The 16562-nt window shown below is 40.1% G+C and overlaps 1 long non-coding RNA gene across 5 annotated transcripts in view; it reads right to left on the bottom strand.

Moving 5' to 3' along the window:
- The window catches only part of LOC307037679, a 100559-nt gene extending 89994 nt beyond the window's left edge, over window positions 1-10565 (bottom strand). For all 5 annotated transcript variants that reach the window (XR_013807756.1, XR_013807757.1, XR_013807758.1 and 2 more), the window contains exon 1: window positions 10236-10565. This is a non-coding gene — a long non-coding RNA (uncharacterized lncRNA). The remainder of the gene's footprint in view (window positions 1-10235) is intronic.
- Window positions 10566-16562: the final 5997 nt, after the last annotated feature.

The following is a 16562-nucleotide window of genomic DNA, read 5'->3' as shown; positions in this document are numbered from 1 at the left end:
AAGATAGACACAGTCAGGGCTGGAAACGTTCTCTGATAACAAACATGGTGTTATCATTGGACACTTTCGAACCTCATTCCTTTACCATGACATACCAGACACACAAGGCTATTTTATGAACGAATGTTTGTGTTTCTGACATATTTTATAAATGTGCAAATGCAGCTCTGACTGCTTGTTGGAGGCCCCAAGGACAAAAAATATATAAGGACGGAAAGGGTTGAATGTATGTTGCTGAAGATTAAATACTCTCGCTGTTCTACACATAGAATGGAGTCTATTCATACAAATTCACAGCTACCTTGACAAGGTCATTCCCGAAATTACCATTTTCCACAACCTTCAGTATATGAATACTCCTGCACACATATTTGGCTTGATGTTTAACTTGTAATAAAGAGGTATGCACCTTGCTGTTAACACTGTTTGGAATGCGGTTAACAGGTAGACTTCAGTAGAAAAAAATGAAAATGTGACATTCTGATTTGTCAGATTTGCTGGATCTTGGCTGTGAAATCTAAACTGTCGCTCGCCTTAACCACAATATTTCCTTAACATTAGCCATAATGTAGCTGCCATATCCGGGTCTGATTCTGTACTTTCAACGTTAACGCATTAACTCGCTGTGTGCTTTAGCTAGGTGTTGGAAAATTGGCAGTTTCATGCCAATAATTCAGAAATCATGTTATAATAAAGTTAAAAAAAAACCTGAGTTCTCTAAAGAGTTTGTCATGTATTTCTTAAACACAACACCACATTTGTTTCATCACCCACTAAAATAAAAGTTTAATTCATATTTTAAACTTTTAAACGTGATTAATCATTGATTATTACTGTGATTAAAGCAAATAAACTGTGTCCAAGGCCAATCAATGTTCTTGTCTGGCAATAGGGTTGTTTTCCTTTGGAAAAAATTCATTTCAGAGGTTTTTCACCTGTCTTCACTTGAAACCTTTCTGGCATGAACATTAAATAATTGGACAATTGCGACTCTAAGGTATAGATTTTCATTAAACTGGTAGTTTCAAATCCCCTAATCTTTGTGGTATTCTCAAACATGCCAATCAAACGTTGATGACTGGCTAGAATTGGCGTAGATCCCTTCAGCCCTGGCTCAGCCCCAGGTTCATCAAGGCCAGTCCAGTCGAGCACCGTCCAGCCCAAGGCCAGACTCACTGGGGAATTTCATCTGAATTCAATTTCACCTCCGGCCTCTGTCGCAGCAGCTTGAGCAGAGGCTACACAAAAGGCCAAGTTTCACATTGAACGTGAGAACCCCCTCATCTCCTGACCCCCATTACCATATGAATGGACCAGAAAATGGAACCGTGAGCACAGAGAGAGACACAGAAGTGAGGGAGTCCAGGAAAAACGGCTCATTTTTTGCAGTGCTTGGTTTACCTTTGCTGCTCCCTGAGGGTAGGACCAGCCTCTGCATTTCACTTTGAGACAGACATACTGTACATGTACAGATGGCATCTAAAGAGGATACTATAGCTGTTCAACATTTGGAGGGAATTCTTACTAATCCTCGATGCCAAGCGTTCTAAGCATCCTAGGCCAAAAAGTAATAACAACAGTTATAGACCAGGAATAGATTAAACCTCTATTCAACCAGTACATGCTCCCATTGGCATGATAAGCAAAACACGCGAAGAAACAGCATACAATGGCTACAATCACATATAGCAAAGAGCTTTAAACCACAAGAAAAACAAAAAAAAAGTCAATATTAAACAAAGGGTTTGGGTCCGAAAACACCCATCACACAATTTCTAGGGGAGCATTTCTAAAAATCTCTGAAAATGTATATCATTAATGAGCTCTTCTCTGACAAATGAAATCATAAATACATTTTCCTGCTGCTTTTGGTATGTCACATAGCAGGTTGAAAAAAGGTAATGTAAGGATGTAAAACCATTTAAGTCAGATTACAATTTTTTTATTGTTTGTTAAAGTCAAACAAATCTGATCAAACCAGAACATCAAAGATGTTTGTTTTGACTACTTTGACTTCTGCTCATTAAATCATGGATTTTGAATGCTATGGAGACATGCTGGTTCGACCTCAGGTTGCTTTGAAGCTAGTTATGTTGCTTCAAACATTCATGGAATTTATTATTTTCTAAAAAAAGATAGTGAATACTGGCAGAACATATCAATAATTCACTAGCTTTTTTATTTACTTCGCTTTTATTTATGCCAGCCAGCTTACATTTTTGTTTTCTCTTAAGGGCAAGAGGGGTGAAGGTAAATAGGAATGCAGGTGTTAAGATGAATTTAAAAAAGTAAGCAGAGACAACAGTGTGAGGAACTGCAGCCACACCCAGAGGAGGAAGTAACGTTCTGTAACTGTAATAGTGTTCGACCGACAAAAAGACAATGCATGAACATGTAAAACAGAACAGTATGTTGTTCCATGTTCCACTTTGTGACCATGAATTGTGGGTTTGAAAGGCCATGCCAATATTTTATTTTAAGATGTAGGTACATTTATGGTCAGAAATTAAACGAGGTTTAGTTGGACAATTAAGAATATCCTGCACTCAGCCACATATTAAAACGTTGATAGAAGCTACTGCTTTCTTTTGTCCTTTAGTGTGAGGCCACAGGTGGCGTGGCAGCTAGAGAGAGACACTAAGAGAATAAAAGATAAGAGGCACACTGATGGGAGACGCACCCCCCACACTGTTACCACCCAATAGGTTTATACAGGAACCCATCTTTAAAAAGGCTGAGTGAATGTACTCTAAGGCCTAGGTGGAGCCTGTTTTCAAAGGCTTATATATGTCCCACAACCCACAGATTTTTATTTCAGAAAACAACTTTTTTTATCACAAGCCCAGAATTCTTAGTTGAAATTGTGATTTCATTGTTGTACAGAAATAAGGTTTATTGATGGCATTGCATAGTATCTGCATACAAATAACTATGAATTTCCTGTGAAAGCTAAACCTTTATTGGTCAGTAGCACTGACGATACAAAGTTATGTAGAGGTTAATACATCAAGTAGTTTATTTTAAATGTTTTTTTTATGAAATGAGATTGTTTGCATGGTTTGAGTACCCGCAGTTATTTAAAAGGTCAAATGCATGCAGCTATGAAAACATGTAAACATTGAGTTATATTTATTGATTTGAATAATTTAACGGTTTGCCTAGATCAGACTTTTGTTTTTAGGGTGAACGTCACATTTTATACAAATAATAATGAATATCCTGTGAAATCTTAAACTTCAGTCATTCATTCGGTTTGTTGTTTCTATAGTCTTATCATAGTGGTCATATTATATAACAAAATACATTACTTTATAGCAAGTATTACTGAGTATTAAATGCTCTAGGTAACTAATAATACATAAAAAAAAATGTAAATGACCATTTATAGTTTGCTTAGTTTCGACATACAGTTTTTGGGTTTAATAAATAATAAATAAATACAAATGTGAAATCTTAACCTTCAGTAAAGTCTTTCATTTTTTATGTTTTTAAAGGCTTACATATATATCATGAATAAATACATAATTTCACAGAAGCACTGAGTATGCCCCTTTATTAAGAGGTAAAGGTTTGATGCATCATGTTTTTTTGTGAAAATGAATAACAGTCAGTGGTTTTCCAAGTTTAGCTGTTTTAGATGTTTTGACGGTAAATGTCATTCTAATTTTATACAAATAACTATGAATGTCAAAGCTATAAAGAGTTAAAAATAGATAAGTAATAGTGTAATAAAAATGTAAATGATTTGATGGTTGCCTCATGTTGTTGACCGCCTGGAGGTCACAGAGGATGCTGGGAAACAGAGTGAGTTTTGGAATATAAATAGAAATGTGAATATTAAATATAGACATTTAAGATGACTTTGCTGCCATTTCATTTCACACAATGCAAAGTCATTTAGGCAGCACAGAGAGTGATCAGAGGCAGAGCGAGCGTTCAGACAGTCCCCCCCCCCCCCTCCTCCTCCTCCCAGCCTGTGGTCATTATTGCCCTCCACACTGCTTTTATCATCTCTATAAATCTCTGCTGGCTCAGACACGGTGTAATGAGGAGACCTGCGAGGCTGTCAACCTGCGACTCTCACCCCCGCCGAGACACAACCGAGGGGTACGAAAAAAGATGGTGCAACGCTGGAGAGAGACACACAGAGATGAAGAGAGGTACAAAGAGAAGAGGGCAGGAGTCGCTTAAACGCACACCCACACACACAGCTTGTGGCAAGCACATTATATTCTGCTTGGAGGCTGGAGAGTGGAGAAGTAAGAGTCACGGTGGTCAGTTTGAGAATGATCATCTTTCATATAAAAATCTTTCTGCGCAATCTCACACTTTTTCATATGGTTGTCCGTTTCTATCATCTTCATCACTGTGACCTGAGTGGGTTCATCCACAGTATCTACATTCAGTGCTCAGAGGCCTTAAAGGGGCCTGTAGTGTGTTCTATAGGCTTCTGTGCATGTTATTGGTCTGCAAATCCCAAAGTTTCTCTCCCCCCCCCCCCCCCCCCCCCCACCTGCCTGAAACGCCTCTATTGGACTCCTTTGTTTACTTCTGTAACATAGTGACATCACTAACACTCACGCTTCTATTGGCTAGCACTCTAACTCATTGTACGTGATAGACTAAAGGGCAGGATATCTCTAAGCGGTTGACCAATCACAACAGAGTCGGCCAGCTAACCAATCAGAGCATACTGGGCTCTGGTTTCAGACAGAGGGTGAAAAGAGGTGCTTCAGGCAGTATGAGAACAATAAAGAGCTTTTTGAACATTAAAGCATGGAGACATTTCCCAGTGGAGACACAAAGTGCAAACATGAACCTGAACATTTACTTAAAAAAGGCCCCCAAAATGTTGTTTTCAAATGACTAGTTCATCATTTAAACTTACCGAAATTTGTATCATATATTTAGTTCCCTTTAATGAATTAATATACTTAATTTAAAACCTTTTTATATAGTTCTCAGGGGATACGTAGATGTGCTTAAACTTTGTGGGTGCTAAACACAGAGCAGATACTTTTCTATTAAAAGTATTTTATAGAGACTTATAGATACTTTGTATTGGATGTCAGTTTGTTCACTTCAATGGACCAGAAGCAAAAAAGAAGATAGGGTAAATATTCTACAAAGCAAAATGAAGATGATACCTTTGCAGAGACAATGTACATTTGTAAGGGTCAGTATCACTACATTCTGTTACAGTATACTTAGCCCATGACTGCTGTTTATTATTTACAAAATGTTTTTGTTGTTTATTTTTTATTTTAAGGAGCAAATTACCTTTTTTAGTTTAGTTTTTTTGTCTATTTTGTACACCCTGTACTGTGTTCTTCTCCTATAGTTGATTTAATGTGGAAAAAAGCAAATAAATAAAGTTTGAAAATAAATAATTGATTTTAAATGTTGTCCCACGCATTTGAAACTTTATTTATTTGTGTTTGACTTATTGCTTTTAACATCTTGTGTTGCTTTTCAGAAAATAATCAAATCTGTCACCATCACTTACATTGACTAAGTATGTAATGTAAGCACATTCCTAACTGTTATATAAACTATAAAATCACTCAATAATGTCTGAAAATGATGAGGCCATCTGTTATATGATGCTGTGACGCAGGGAAGTGTGGAAGTTGAGTTGGAGCTCCTCTTTGTGCACTTCTTCATTCCTATTTTTGGTGGAAAAGCCAAATTGAGCTATTCTCAAAAATGCAGCCAGAGCTGATTAAAACCTTTGTCCCTCCAAAAACCTGCCTCTGTAGCAGCCGGCTGGAACAATTGCTCGGGGGAAATTTAACAAACAGCTCCAGAGAGATAGAGCAGCGCTGACCTCAGTGACTGTGTTATTGTGTGTGTGTGTGTGTGTGTGTGTATGTGTGTGTGTGTGTGTGTGTGTGTGTGTGTGTGTGTGTGTGTGTGTGTGTGTGTGTGTGTGTGTGTGTGTGTGTGTGTGTGTGTGTGTGTGTGTGTGTGTGTGTGTGTGTGTGTGTGTGTGTGTGTGTGTGTGTGTGTGTGTGTGTGTGTGTGTGTGTGTGTGTGTGTGTGTGTGTGTGTGTGTGTGCATGAGTGTGTGTGTGAGACAGAGAGAGATAGAGGTTGAAAACTCGTCTACTCGTCTCAGCTGATACATAGTACGGATTTTGACCCTCGTTGCACCAACAACAAGCCCGTCGTCCAGCGTCTGGTCTGATGCCCTAATAATACACACTGCCCACACTGGCTTATGTAAGGGGATAATCCTGCAGTCATTAAAGTGATGCACTGGGGCTGTAGAGCCAGATAACCTTTTCATGAAAATGGTGAAATCCGTGCGATGAGTAAGGGATAATGTGCATTCATTATAGGAAAAAGAACAGACAACAAGGCGATCATGGAGCCCGACCAGAAGTGAAGGTTGTGTAATAAGAGACATTATCCTGTTTATTACAGGGCCACATACTAGATAAACAAACAACTTGACTCCCAATTTTGATTGAAAATAATTGTATTGACTTGAAAGTTATCGTATTGCTTTTACTAAGAAAAGAATACTCCGTGCCACTGTGTACCGATGGATGGAAATGCAACAACAAAGTAACTTGAAAAATATGGAAGCACTAATCAAGGTTTTTTTCTAACTGTAAGAGTCTGTTTAGAGTTTGTTTTCCACTAACCAGTCTTTAAACAGCCCATACCTTCTGTTGATTTCTCTGACGTCCAAAAGCTCTGTCTTTTAACCTCTTTTTTTCTCTCCTTCGATCCTCCTTAGCATCAGTCATTATTGTTGCTAAGCAGCAGTGTGTTACCAAGTATTAATAACAACCTCTGAACTTTCCGAATTGACCAATCAGAATAGAGAATTCAACTAAGCCGTGTAATAATGTTTTATCACAATAGCTTGCAGCAGTTTGTACCTCCAAGCGTTGCCAAAACTCTGCTTCCCGCCTCACTAAAATGTAGGATATTTGAAGAGGTTTTCTGACACTTTAATGACCCCTGCTCCTCCAGACTGTGGCTCCTCCAACAGAAACAAAAAGGCAGTCTCTCCATAATCCGACTAACCATAAGCTTCCCTTTATCTTCTCTCCCTCATTAAACTCTTAATAACTCAGCAGAGAGGCAGAAAGACGAGAGAGAGAAAAGTGATTTAATTCTGCCGGACGAAGAAAAGCCCCTTGAGGTTGCCATTTTGAATGTGTGCCATGTCGAACAGGCTGGAACTAGAGATCACAGAGACAACGGAGCGGGGGGGATTGGCTATAGACAGAGCTGAACCACTGTAGATAATGTACCATGGATGTCGGGTCATTGTACCCAGAGGCCAGAGTCATCGTGATGACCCGTCACGACCTCGGAGGGAGGCCGGCGGAGGAAGGCGCTCTGAAAGGAAGGTGAGAGGGAAATCGCGGTACCAGACGTGATATCTCAATTCAAAAGCTTCACTGGCAACCTGGCTCACACTGAATGAAGCCCAATTATTTCAATAATACAGCAATCTTGGGAAGGGGAAGGCCATACAGAAAGGAAAAATGGGCTTGACATTCAGGCAGGCGGCTGAGGGAGGTAACAAGTTCACGGCCTTTTCAGAAAACATGGCCGCCAGCTGTGTGATGGATCATGGAGCCTCAGATGGGCCATCAGGCGAGGGTCCCATGAAGGAACGCATGGGAACCCAATCTTCCAAGAAGAAGGGAGTCACAAAGACAGTTTAATAAATGAACTCCTCTTGGTTCTGATGGCTTTTTGGTTTGCCCCATATGGAGCAACAATAGCCCTGCTAAGAAATGACAAGTGATGTTTCTGACCCACCACAAGGATTCTTTCATTACATTAACATGAATATATTCTGACAAATGAATGCAGTTGATTTTAAAGGATGATGACAGAAAAATCAACATGTATACCTCATACTAGTTGCCCCGAATATAGCAGAAAGGGCATATCATTTTACAAATGGAAATAATGGATTCTTAAATGGGTACTGCAGAAATGTATTATTTTACTTCCATTTTAGTCCCTATAATAGGTCAGGCTTAAAAAATACTGCAAAGTACGTGACATTTTCAGCAACATTTCGAGCAAGACATCCCCTCTACGTACCCCTTTTAACACTGGATCTCTACTAAAAAGGCACTCTAGTCCAAGAAAAAAAAAGTAAAAAAATTACAATTTTGGACACTAGATTGAACAATTTGCAATTCAACACAAACGTTATTTCATTATTTGCCTTATGTTCAAAATACGCACCCGTTTGTAGCCAAGAATGTCTGTCAAAATAGGACATTTTTGGGGGGGAAATTATTTTAAATACGTTTTATTTGCAGCAGTCTAGATGTGATATGTTCACTTTAGGCAGAAACTACATAAAATAAATGTCTGAATTTAATATTTTAAACAAAACTGCTTTGTTCAACAGTTTGAATAGATGCACTTTTTTTCCAAGGTCAATAATGAATTTCTACGCTTTAATCACATTTTAATATTATTTAAATTATCTCAATACAAAGAAGATCATTTTAAAATGACCAAGTTCCTAAGTTGTTGAGTTTGCAACATAAACAAACGTATTGGACACCAAAACATTTTTCTTTCGAGACTTCTTACAAACATCAAGAAAATGTATTTTCGAAGCTGGGAAACACCCATTGTAACTATTTCAAGCATGAGCAGAAGGGGACAGCTACAGTACAGAATGTTTGGTATGTCAGAAATGACAATAACAGATAACTCTTGCAACTTTGTGGTGATATCTTAGAAGAGATACGAACAAAACATCAATCTCCACAACAAAAGGGTGAGGAATGACTTAAACATATTGTAATGTTAGTAGTCAGCGAGCATAGAGTTTGAAACTGGTCAAAGCATATTTTTATTTACATAATGCATAAAGTATGCAGAATTATGGTTATTAATAATCATAAGTGTTCGTAATAATTTGTTGTATAGATCCAGCATCTAAAATCTTATATGAGTCTCATCTAACAAATATATGAGTTTTTAATACTGGGCTCTACCGTTGTCTCTTGGAAATAATTAAAAAAGTTAAACAGTTAATTTATTAATTAAGAGTATTGGAATTAGTATTGGAAATATAATCTAGATCAAGCCATAATCTGGTGTTTTGTCCGGATCGCTGTTGTAGATCAGCCCGAAAAGAAAAACACAAATATTAAAAGCCATAAAACAAAAGTGTGATTACTGTCATGAATGTAATAATACAAATAAATAATAATATCTTGAAAAATTCACTTTCCTCTCCCCTACATTATCTGCAATGTGCCCCACTTCCACAGCGTAGGAATAATAAACCTGTCAACAACGGTCTCCTGGGAGGCCACTGCTGACACTTCGTTGTCAGTGGCATGGCATGCTGGGAGAGCTAATGGGACAGGCCCTCAGGGGTGCCTCGGACGGCCCCAGACAGGTGAGTTGTCTGACAGCTCTTTTATGTAAAAAAAAAAAAGTCATCGATTATAACCTTTCGACCTTTGTTGGCTTTAAATCACAAACTGATCCCTGCTGTAAAACACACTGACGTTATTGCTGAATAATTGTATAGCGAGATTAAATCCAGAAATATTGGATTCTAGGATTTAAATGCAAAGTCGGCATTGATTTAAGAGAACACATTTAACAACGAAAGACTGTACACTACATGATAGTAAAAATGCATTTGTGAAACCAACTGAATGCTCAATGCTTAAAATATAATTAAAATGAGGTAAAAACTAAGCAGCCTTACATTAACAACTGAAAACTGATTTTCATATCAATCTGCTACCTATTTTCAAGCATCTACAGAAAGAAATCCCCTCCAGAATGGGGTCTAAAGTCCCATAAACTTGACATTTACTTCTCTCTTTGAACCCCCGCCGCAATCTCCCCATCCCCCAAAAAGTGAGAGTGATCACCCGGCTTACGGTGCGTCTCCGTGATTTCTCCCTTATCGTAACCACGTGGCCCCATTCCCAAGTTTTCCCTCCCTCTACACGTGCATGCATGTGAACATCTGAGCTGATCAGCCAAACAGTTCAGTGCTGGAGGCAGCAGCTGGAGTTTCAGGACTTTCGCTGTGGATCGGATGGTGGAGAGGAGACGCTGCAGTCAGTCCTGTTACACAATCCCTCACCACTAGACCCTGCATTTTCTAAACTTAGAGTACAAGCAGATGTCAAATCACGATATATACGTATGTAGACAGCATTCTGAGAGAAAAACAGGCAAAGGAAAAGAGTCAGCAGTCTTTCCTGGGCACTGACCTGGACAGAACAGCAAACACAGCGCCGGTCAGCCTCTCATCTTGCTCCTCTTCTCAGATTTCACACTCCAGCTCCTTCCTGGCTGCCGTTTGAAGTTGGTCTCTCCGCTTTTCCTGAGGTGAAAGTCCTGGTCAGAGGAGGGAATCAGGAAGAGGTAGAAGGAGATGAAGGGATGAAGTCTGTCTCCCTTTTTTTTGCTCTCCTTCTTTATTTCCCCTTGTTCTGTTTTGCAGCAATCTTCCATAGTGAAAATATCTCTCCATGCACTCACTACAGGGTGAGGAGGGGAAAATAACATTGCGAAAGAGAGAGCAGCAACCTCCTGTTCAAATGTAGAGGCTGGATCAGGCTGCAAGGCGAACTCTACTGGGCATGCCCATAACCGAGGCGCACTTTGTAATGAAAGCTCACTTCCTCTCTTGTTCTTGCCTTACCCCTCCTCCCCTCACAGCTCTTTCTCTGCCTCCCCCTCCCTTCCTTCTCGTCTCCCTATAGTTCTCAGTTCAGCAGGGATCAGGAATGCTGCACGGACCGAAGTCCGCGGAGCAAGCCCCACTTTGCTCGAAAAACAGTAAAGGCAAAACATTTTTTTAAATTCTCACTAAGTTCAATCATAACCTTACTTACATTGCCAATGGTATTAAAAAAAAAGTCTTGCCTTGCTGCATAGTTCAAATTGGTTTAATTCAAGCACACTGTCTAGACTTCAGTGATGCAATACCTTATTTAAAAACCAATGGACATGGAGCTATAATAATGGCAAGGCTATCAGTCAGTTTTTATAATAAAATGTGCTCTTGTGAACAATTTACTGCAATTCTTTTCATAGATCGAGATAAAAAAATTAATCTGGATCAACGCGCCATCCTGTTCAAAATGTGCGTGGATTGGGCTCTGTTGTACCATTTTACTAGTCGCACTACAAAAACTAGTGACATTGCTCAAACTCAAACAGATACTTTTAACAGATGTGTCAGGCATGTGGACCTTGCTGGTTTGAAGCAACGTTGTTTTTCGTACAGTGATGAGTGAGCCTAGTGCCTGCGCTATCCAGGACTCTCCGCACTGACCCAGATTCTCCCCAGCAAACAGGACACTATGTATCATAAACAGGCTCTGAAATTAAGACAGCGTGTCCAGAGAGCATCAGACTGAGAGGAAGAGAGACACGCAGAGATTTTCCTCCGGCATTTGTATTCGATTCAAAACAAAAACACATCATGAATACCATCCAAGGTGAAAATAGGCATCTCAAATTCGAGGAAATGCTTTGGAATAACTTCCATTAGACGGCTTGAGGAAGAAAATGTAAACATAATCACAAAAAAATACAAATAAGAGCCAGTGGAGCTTCATGGATGCTCTCTGTTGGGACAATAATGTAATCCTGTAGATGTCCGGAGTAGACAGTAATCCATCTGCACCATCTGAAGGGTGGAGATAGGGGCCAGGTGGAGGAGGAGGAGGAGGTCCAGACGGCTGCAGGCTTCAGCTCAGAGGTCAGAGGTCATGGGAAACAGCAGCTCAATATGAAGATGAGAGGTCAATGCCACGGCTGGATAAGCCAGAGCCGCATGTGTCCGGCTCGAGGGCGGTTGATAAGAGTGATGGGGAGCGGGGGCGAAAGTGTAAAAAGATCAAAATTAAAAGCTACAAAGCCAAACAAAGGAAGAGAGGGGCCAGCCAAGCCTGAAGGAGTCACAGTCGCGCTCCATGCACAGAAATAATGTCAGTGGTGATTTAACTGTGGGAGTGTAAACATGGAAGGAATGCCAGTTTAACATAATGTATTACACAGGGATTTGGTTTGGGACAAAAAGTTTGTAAGATGCCCAATCAGGATAAAAGACAAAAGTAATTTAAAAGAATGTATACCTGTACCAAAACCAAAAGAAAGAAAGCTTTTTCTCCTGATCTCCTCTTACCCCCTCCTCTGATCTAGAACTTTGAGTCTTTTGTGAGTCTTTGTAGTCTAGATCAATGAATTCTGGAAATGCTGATAAGAGAGAACAATTCCTGTCCGTCTTCAAAGGCATTCATTGCGTTATCCAAGGTTATGCACATGACAATTGAGGAGGACAGTTTCAAAGAATGAAAGCTGACAAATGTATAAAGATTTCAGCATCAGAACGAAGTACTTTAAATTGTACTGAGACCTTTATCTATGAAGGTAGATATGATGCAAAATGCTTGTAAAGCCTGATGTGAGCACTTGCAGAAAAAAGATCTGAGCTTGTGTGCATACATTTACACTTGTATAAAATATCCACATATCTGTGAACCGAATTTGAAGTCATAGAAAGTAAAAACAAAGTGTTGTAGCTTGTAGAAAAAAAAGGAACTTAGTGATGAAATGTTCACTTGCAGAAAAATATATATATTTTAAATATATATTTTTTAAATATATTTTCCATTACAACTGCCACTTGGTTATTACAACCTCTCAAATCAGTCATTACAACTTGACGAATCTGCTCTGTGGCAGTATAAATCGACGAATCTGCGGCCCTGAATTTTGCTACACTTCTTGCAATGAATGTGTCGCTAAAGTAATTTTCACCTGTAGATGTGGGGGGAGGGAGGGGGGTTGGAGCGAAGGGGTCACACAGCCATATAGTCAGGTTGAACCGGATGAGTGCAGGGCCCCGCATGTTGCCCCTTTCACACCAACGTGGTTCCAGGGCCGGTTCGGAGCTTGAGCCTGATAAGCACCGTTTTTTCCTGTTCACGCCGCAGTGGAGACGGCTCTTTTCCCCAAAAACCGGTTCTTACCAAGCTCGAAAAAATTAGACATTAACCTGAGCTAACAGTTTATGGAGAGTATGGCAAATAAAAGTTGTAACAAGCAGTAGCGCTGAGCAAAGTGACTAGAACGCAACCACACACTTATAAAAAAAACTCACTTTATAAAGTCAGGCAACACTAACAGTAACCAGGCTTCGTGTGATTCTGTTTATTTGTACCTTACTTTGACCAGTAGAGTACACGCCCACCAGTAAGGTGGGGTGTCTTGAGCTTGGGGAGTTTACGCGAGCAATGCGACCAACAACCAATCACATGAATCTCTCCTGTCAATTGCATAAAAGGTTTTACATGTCACACTTTATATGATGAACATTTACGACATTAATGTCTATGGTGCTATTTTACGCAACATTCCATGCTGGCTAAATACTGTCTATGCCTGCTAGCTGTCCATTCAAACGAAGTGCACTGGATATAAACTACGCAAACAGGCGAAAACCTACCAGTTTCACCCACTGTCTCTGCCACCTCCCTCCATGCCTGGCTCCTCCAGTTTGAATCCCGGTAGGTGAACAGGGACTGATCATAAAGCACCGGGTGATTCCCTACCGCTATGATTATTTTCTCCTCCATTTTTTTGCATATGAAAAAAAAGTGCGGTGTGGCTCTCCCAGCATACACGCAGTTTGATTGGCTAGCGCTTGTACTGGCAGATTTGCATAAATAGTATTTGATTGTTTGACGCCTCCATCGAAGCGGCAAAAATAGAACATTGCTCTACTTTTGCAGCGAGCACTGCGAGAGAAGCTACGCTTTGCTCCCACAATGCAGTTTGGCGAATCGTGAAGTCACCCCATTCAAAGTGAATGGGCAGAAGCGTTGAAGCGGCAACGCACGCCGCCGTGTGTAGGGGCCGTTATTGATCATTGTGGAGAGAGGCAGACGTTTTGTTTTGTATTGTAGCAGCTATCGGATGGAATCAATACATGGGCTGCACAGGTTGTCATGTCCGACTATCACAAGTAGAATCATAATGAAAAATACGCCGGTAAAATGGGCCTGTAGAAAACGGCTTATGCCACAATAGGATAGCAACAAGTAGTCAAGTTATAGTCAGTTTAGCTTCGGTTGCTATGCTAACATCAGCCATTTTATACCAGAGAAACTTTCATAACAGCATTGTGATGCCAAACAGCATCAATTCAGACTGACACACATTCACTTATGGGGAATTGGGGATATTTATGAGCTGCTTGTGTGACAGTCAGACAGTGAATACTTTACAGTGGCCACTGCTGAGAGTTAACGGGAGACTAAACTCCAGTGGACGAGCAGCACTGCAGCGGTCGGTAAATGCCGCTGAAACACATTAATAAACCATGAACCACGGCACTCTGGAGAAAAGTCTAAGGTTGGAGAAGTAGGCCTAGTTATTTAATTTATTCTGGCTTCGTATGATTGAAAGTAACACGATCATCGACCCGACGCATGTCACCCACTGTTATTGTTGTGAGCGAAGCAGTGCACGGAGCTAGAACGGGAGCTCCGTTGGTGTGAAAGGGGCCACAGCAGACTGGCTGTGACTGTGTGTGACTGACCCAAGTTTGCGCCTCGTCGTTCTGATAGCTCCGCTCCTTCGCTCCAACCCCCCTCCCTCCCCCCACATCTACAGGTACAGAATTCTGGTTCCCGCCTTCCCACAGCCGTGAAGACCCATCAGGCTATATGACTGACTAATTATCTCTTTCGACAAAAAAGGTATAAAATGTTAAATGTCTTATTTAACAGTATAAAAATGACTAAAAGTATGCTATGTATTCTGTCATGAAATCATCAGATAAACAAGTGGAACGAATGTCTTGCTTCATCTTGTATCCCTTAGTGACACACAGATTTATCATGTGGAACTGCAATATTTATGTGCATACAGGTTTCACTCACAATTGCTGTTCGTTTTGGAGATAACACTTTTTAAATAATTCAGCTCAAGTTAATAAGCTTTTAAACGAGGAACAATGAATGAATCCAACCATGAACATTGTCATGCAATGACAAACCCTAACCCATGATTCTTTACACCTACAAACTCTTTTGTTATCCTTGTGATTCAAAACCTCATATAACAGAAAATATTGATAAGCAGAGGTAGGATAAATACTCAGATCTTGTACTTAAGTCAAAGTAGAAATACCATAGTGTAGAAATTCTCTGTTACAAGTAAAAGTCCTGCTTTCAAAATGTTACTCAAGCAAAATTAGAAAAGTATTAGCATCCAGTTACACTTACAGTACCAAAAGTAAAAATACTCAGCTGACTGCCAATCAAATAAAGAAAGTACAATTCAAAAACAACAATATTTATTGTCAATTAACATTGCACTATACAGATATACAGTACAATACTGTGGATATGTGTAATGTTCCTCTCGGGCTGCATTTAAAAATAAAATAGAGAACATAAATTAAATAGCTTTTGAAAATATGTGCATATGAAAAGTGCTTAATTTTAGATAAATAAAATAAAGTGTAGCAGCAGCTTGAGTTTCTCTTTTTCTTTGTTAACCGTTTCACATCATGACTTAAAAGTTTCAGACGATTATAGAACAATGTCAGTATTTACACATCATAACAATTGAACAATTTCTCTTTCTTTCCCTCTTATATTGCAGTCCCTCACTCACTTGTTTTTTTATTCAGTGCGAGAATTGAGCTGGAGCTTGTCCTGCCAGGAGTTTGTAAATCTGGGCTGAAATAGTGTCAGGGCCATTCTCATACACACATGCAGGTGCTCATTGGTTAGCCTCGGTTAGCCTGCCCTGGAACGATATTTAGTTTTAATTTTGATCCTGGTCGACTGATCATATTGGGCTCTGAGACTGCTTATTTTTTGTGACCTCAGTGCTGACTTGAGACGGAATGTTTGGCGTGTTGGCACTTTTAATGAGCGCCACGGTCTCTGAACAAATGAGACACACTGGCTCTGTGCTCCCAGCGGGCAGGATGAACATGAATGAGTCCGTCCACTCACGGTTAAAAACACTCACTGTCCACTTTCCTCTTCTTGGAGAGCGCTATGTGTAATTATTTGTCTCTCCCTGTCTGCCGCTAACACGCATGTTCACTCTCCTCTCCGCTTCTCTCCCTGTATCGCTAATTATTCTCTTCACTTAGCTACTTTCCTCTCCGCTTCTCTCTGCCGCGCTCTCGTCACTTCTTCTGTGTTTCTCTCCCTGTATCGCTCACTCGTCTCTTCTTCTTGTTTCTCTCCCTGTATCACTCACTCGTCTCTTTCGCCCCTGTCGGCAGCGGTTAAAATAGAATCGCCCGTCAAAATTGAAATCCCCGGGTCCGTATAGGTCGGCGTCTGGGTCCGGATCCGGACCGCGGTCCGCCTGTTGCCGACTCCTGCTATATATGATATGTTTTGTTATAATTATTGATGCATTAAAGTGATATCAAAGCTGGTAAAGGTGCAGCTAGTTTTAATGACTTTGTATACTGCAGGTGTAACTAAAGTCTGATTTAAGAGTTGGATTACATTTCCCATCATTAATCCAAATCTATGGAGTAATTTAAGGAATTC

This window comes from Notothenia rossii (genome assembly GCF_949606895.1).
Source record: "Notothenia rossii genome assembly, chromosome: 4".
Taxonomy (NCBI): Eukaryota; Metazoa; Chordata; class Actinopteri; order Perciformes; family Nototheniidae; genus Notothenia; species Notothenia rossii.
The sequence above is the reverse complement of the archived record's forward strand: the minus strand, read 5'-3'. Positions and strand labels throughout refer to the sequence as shown.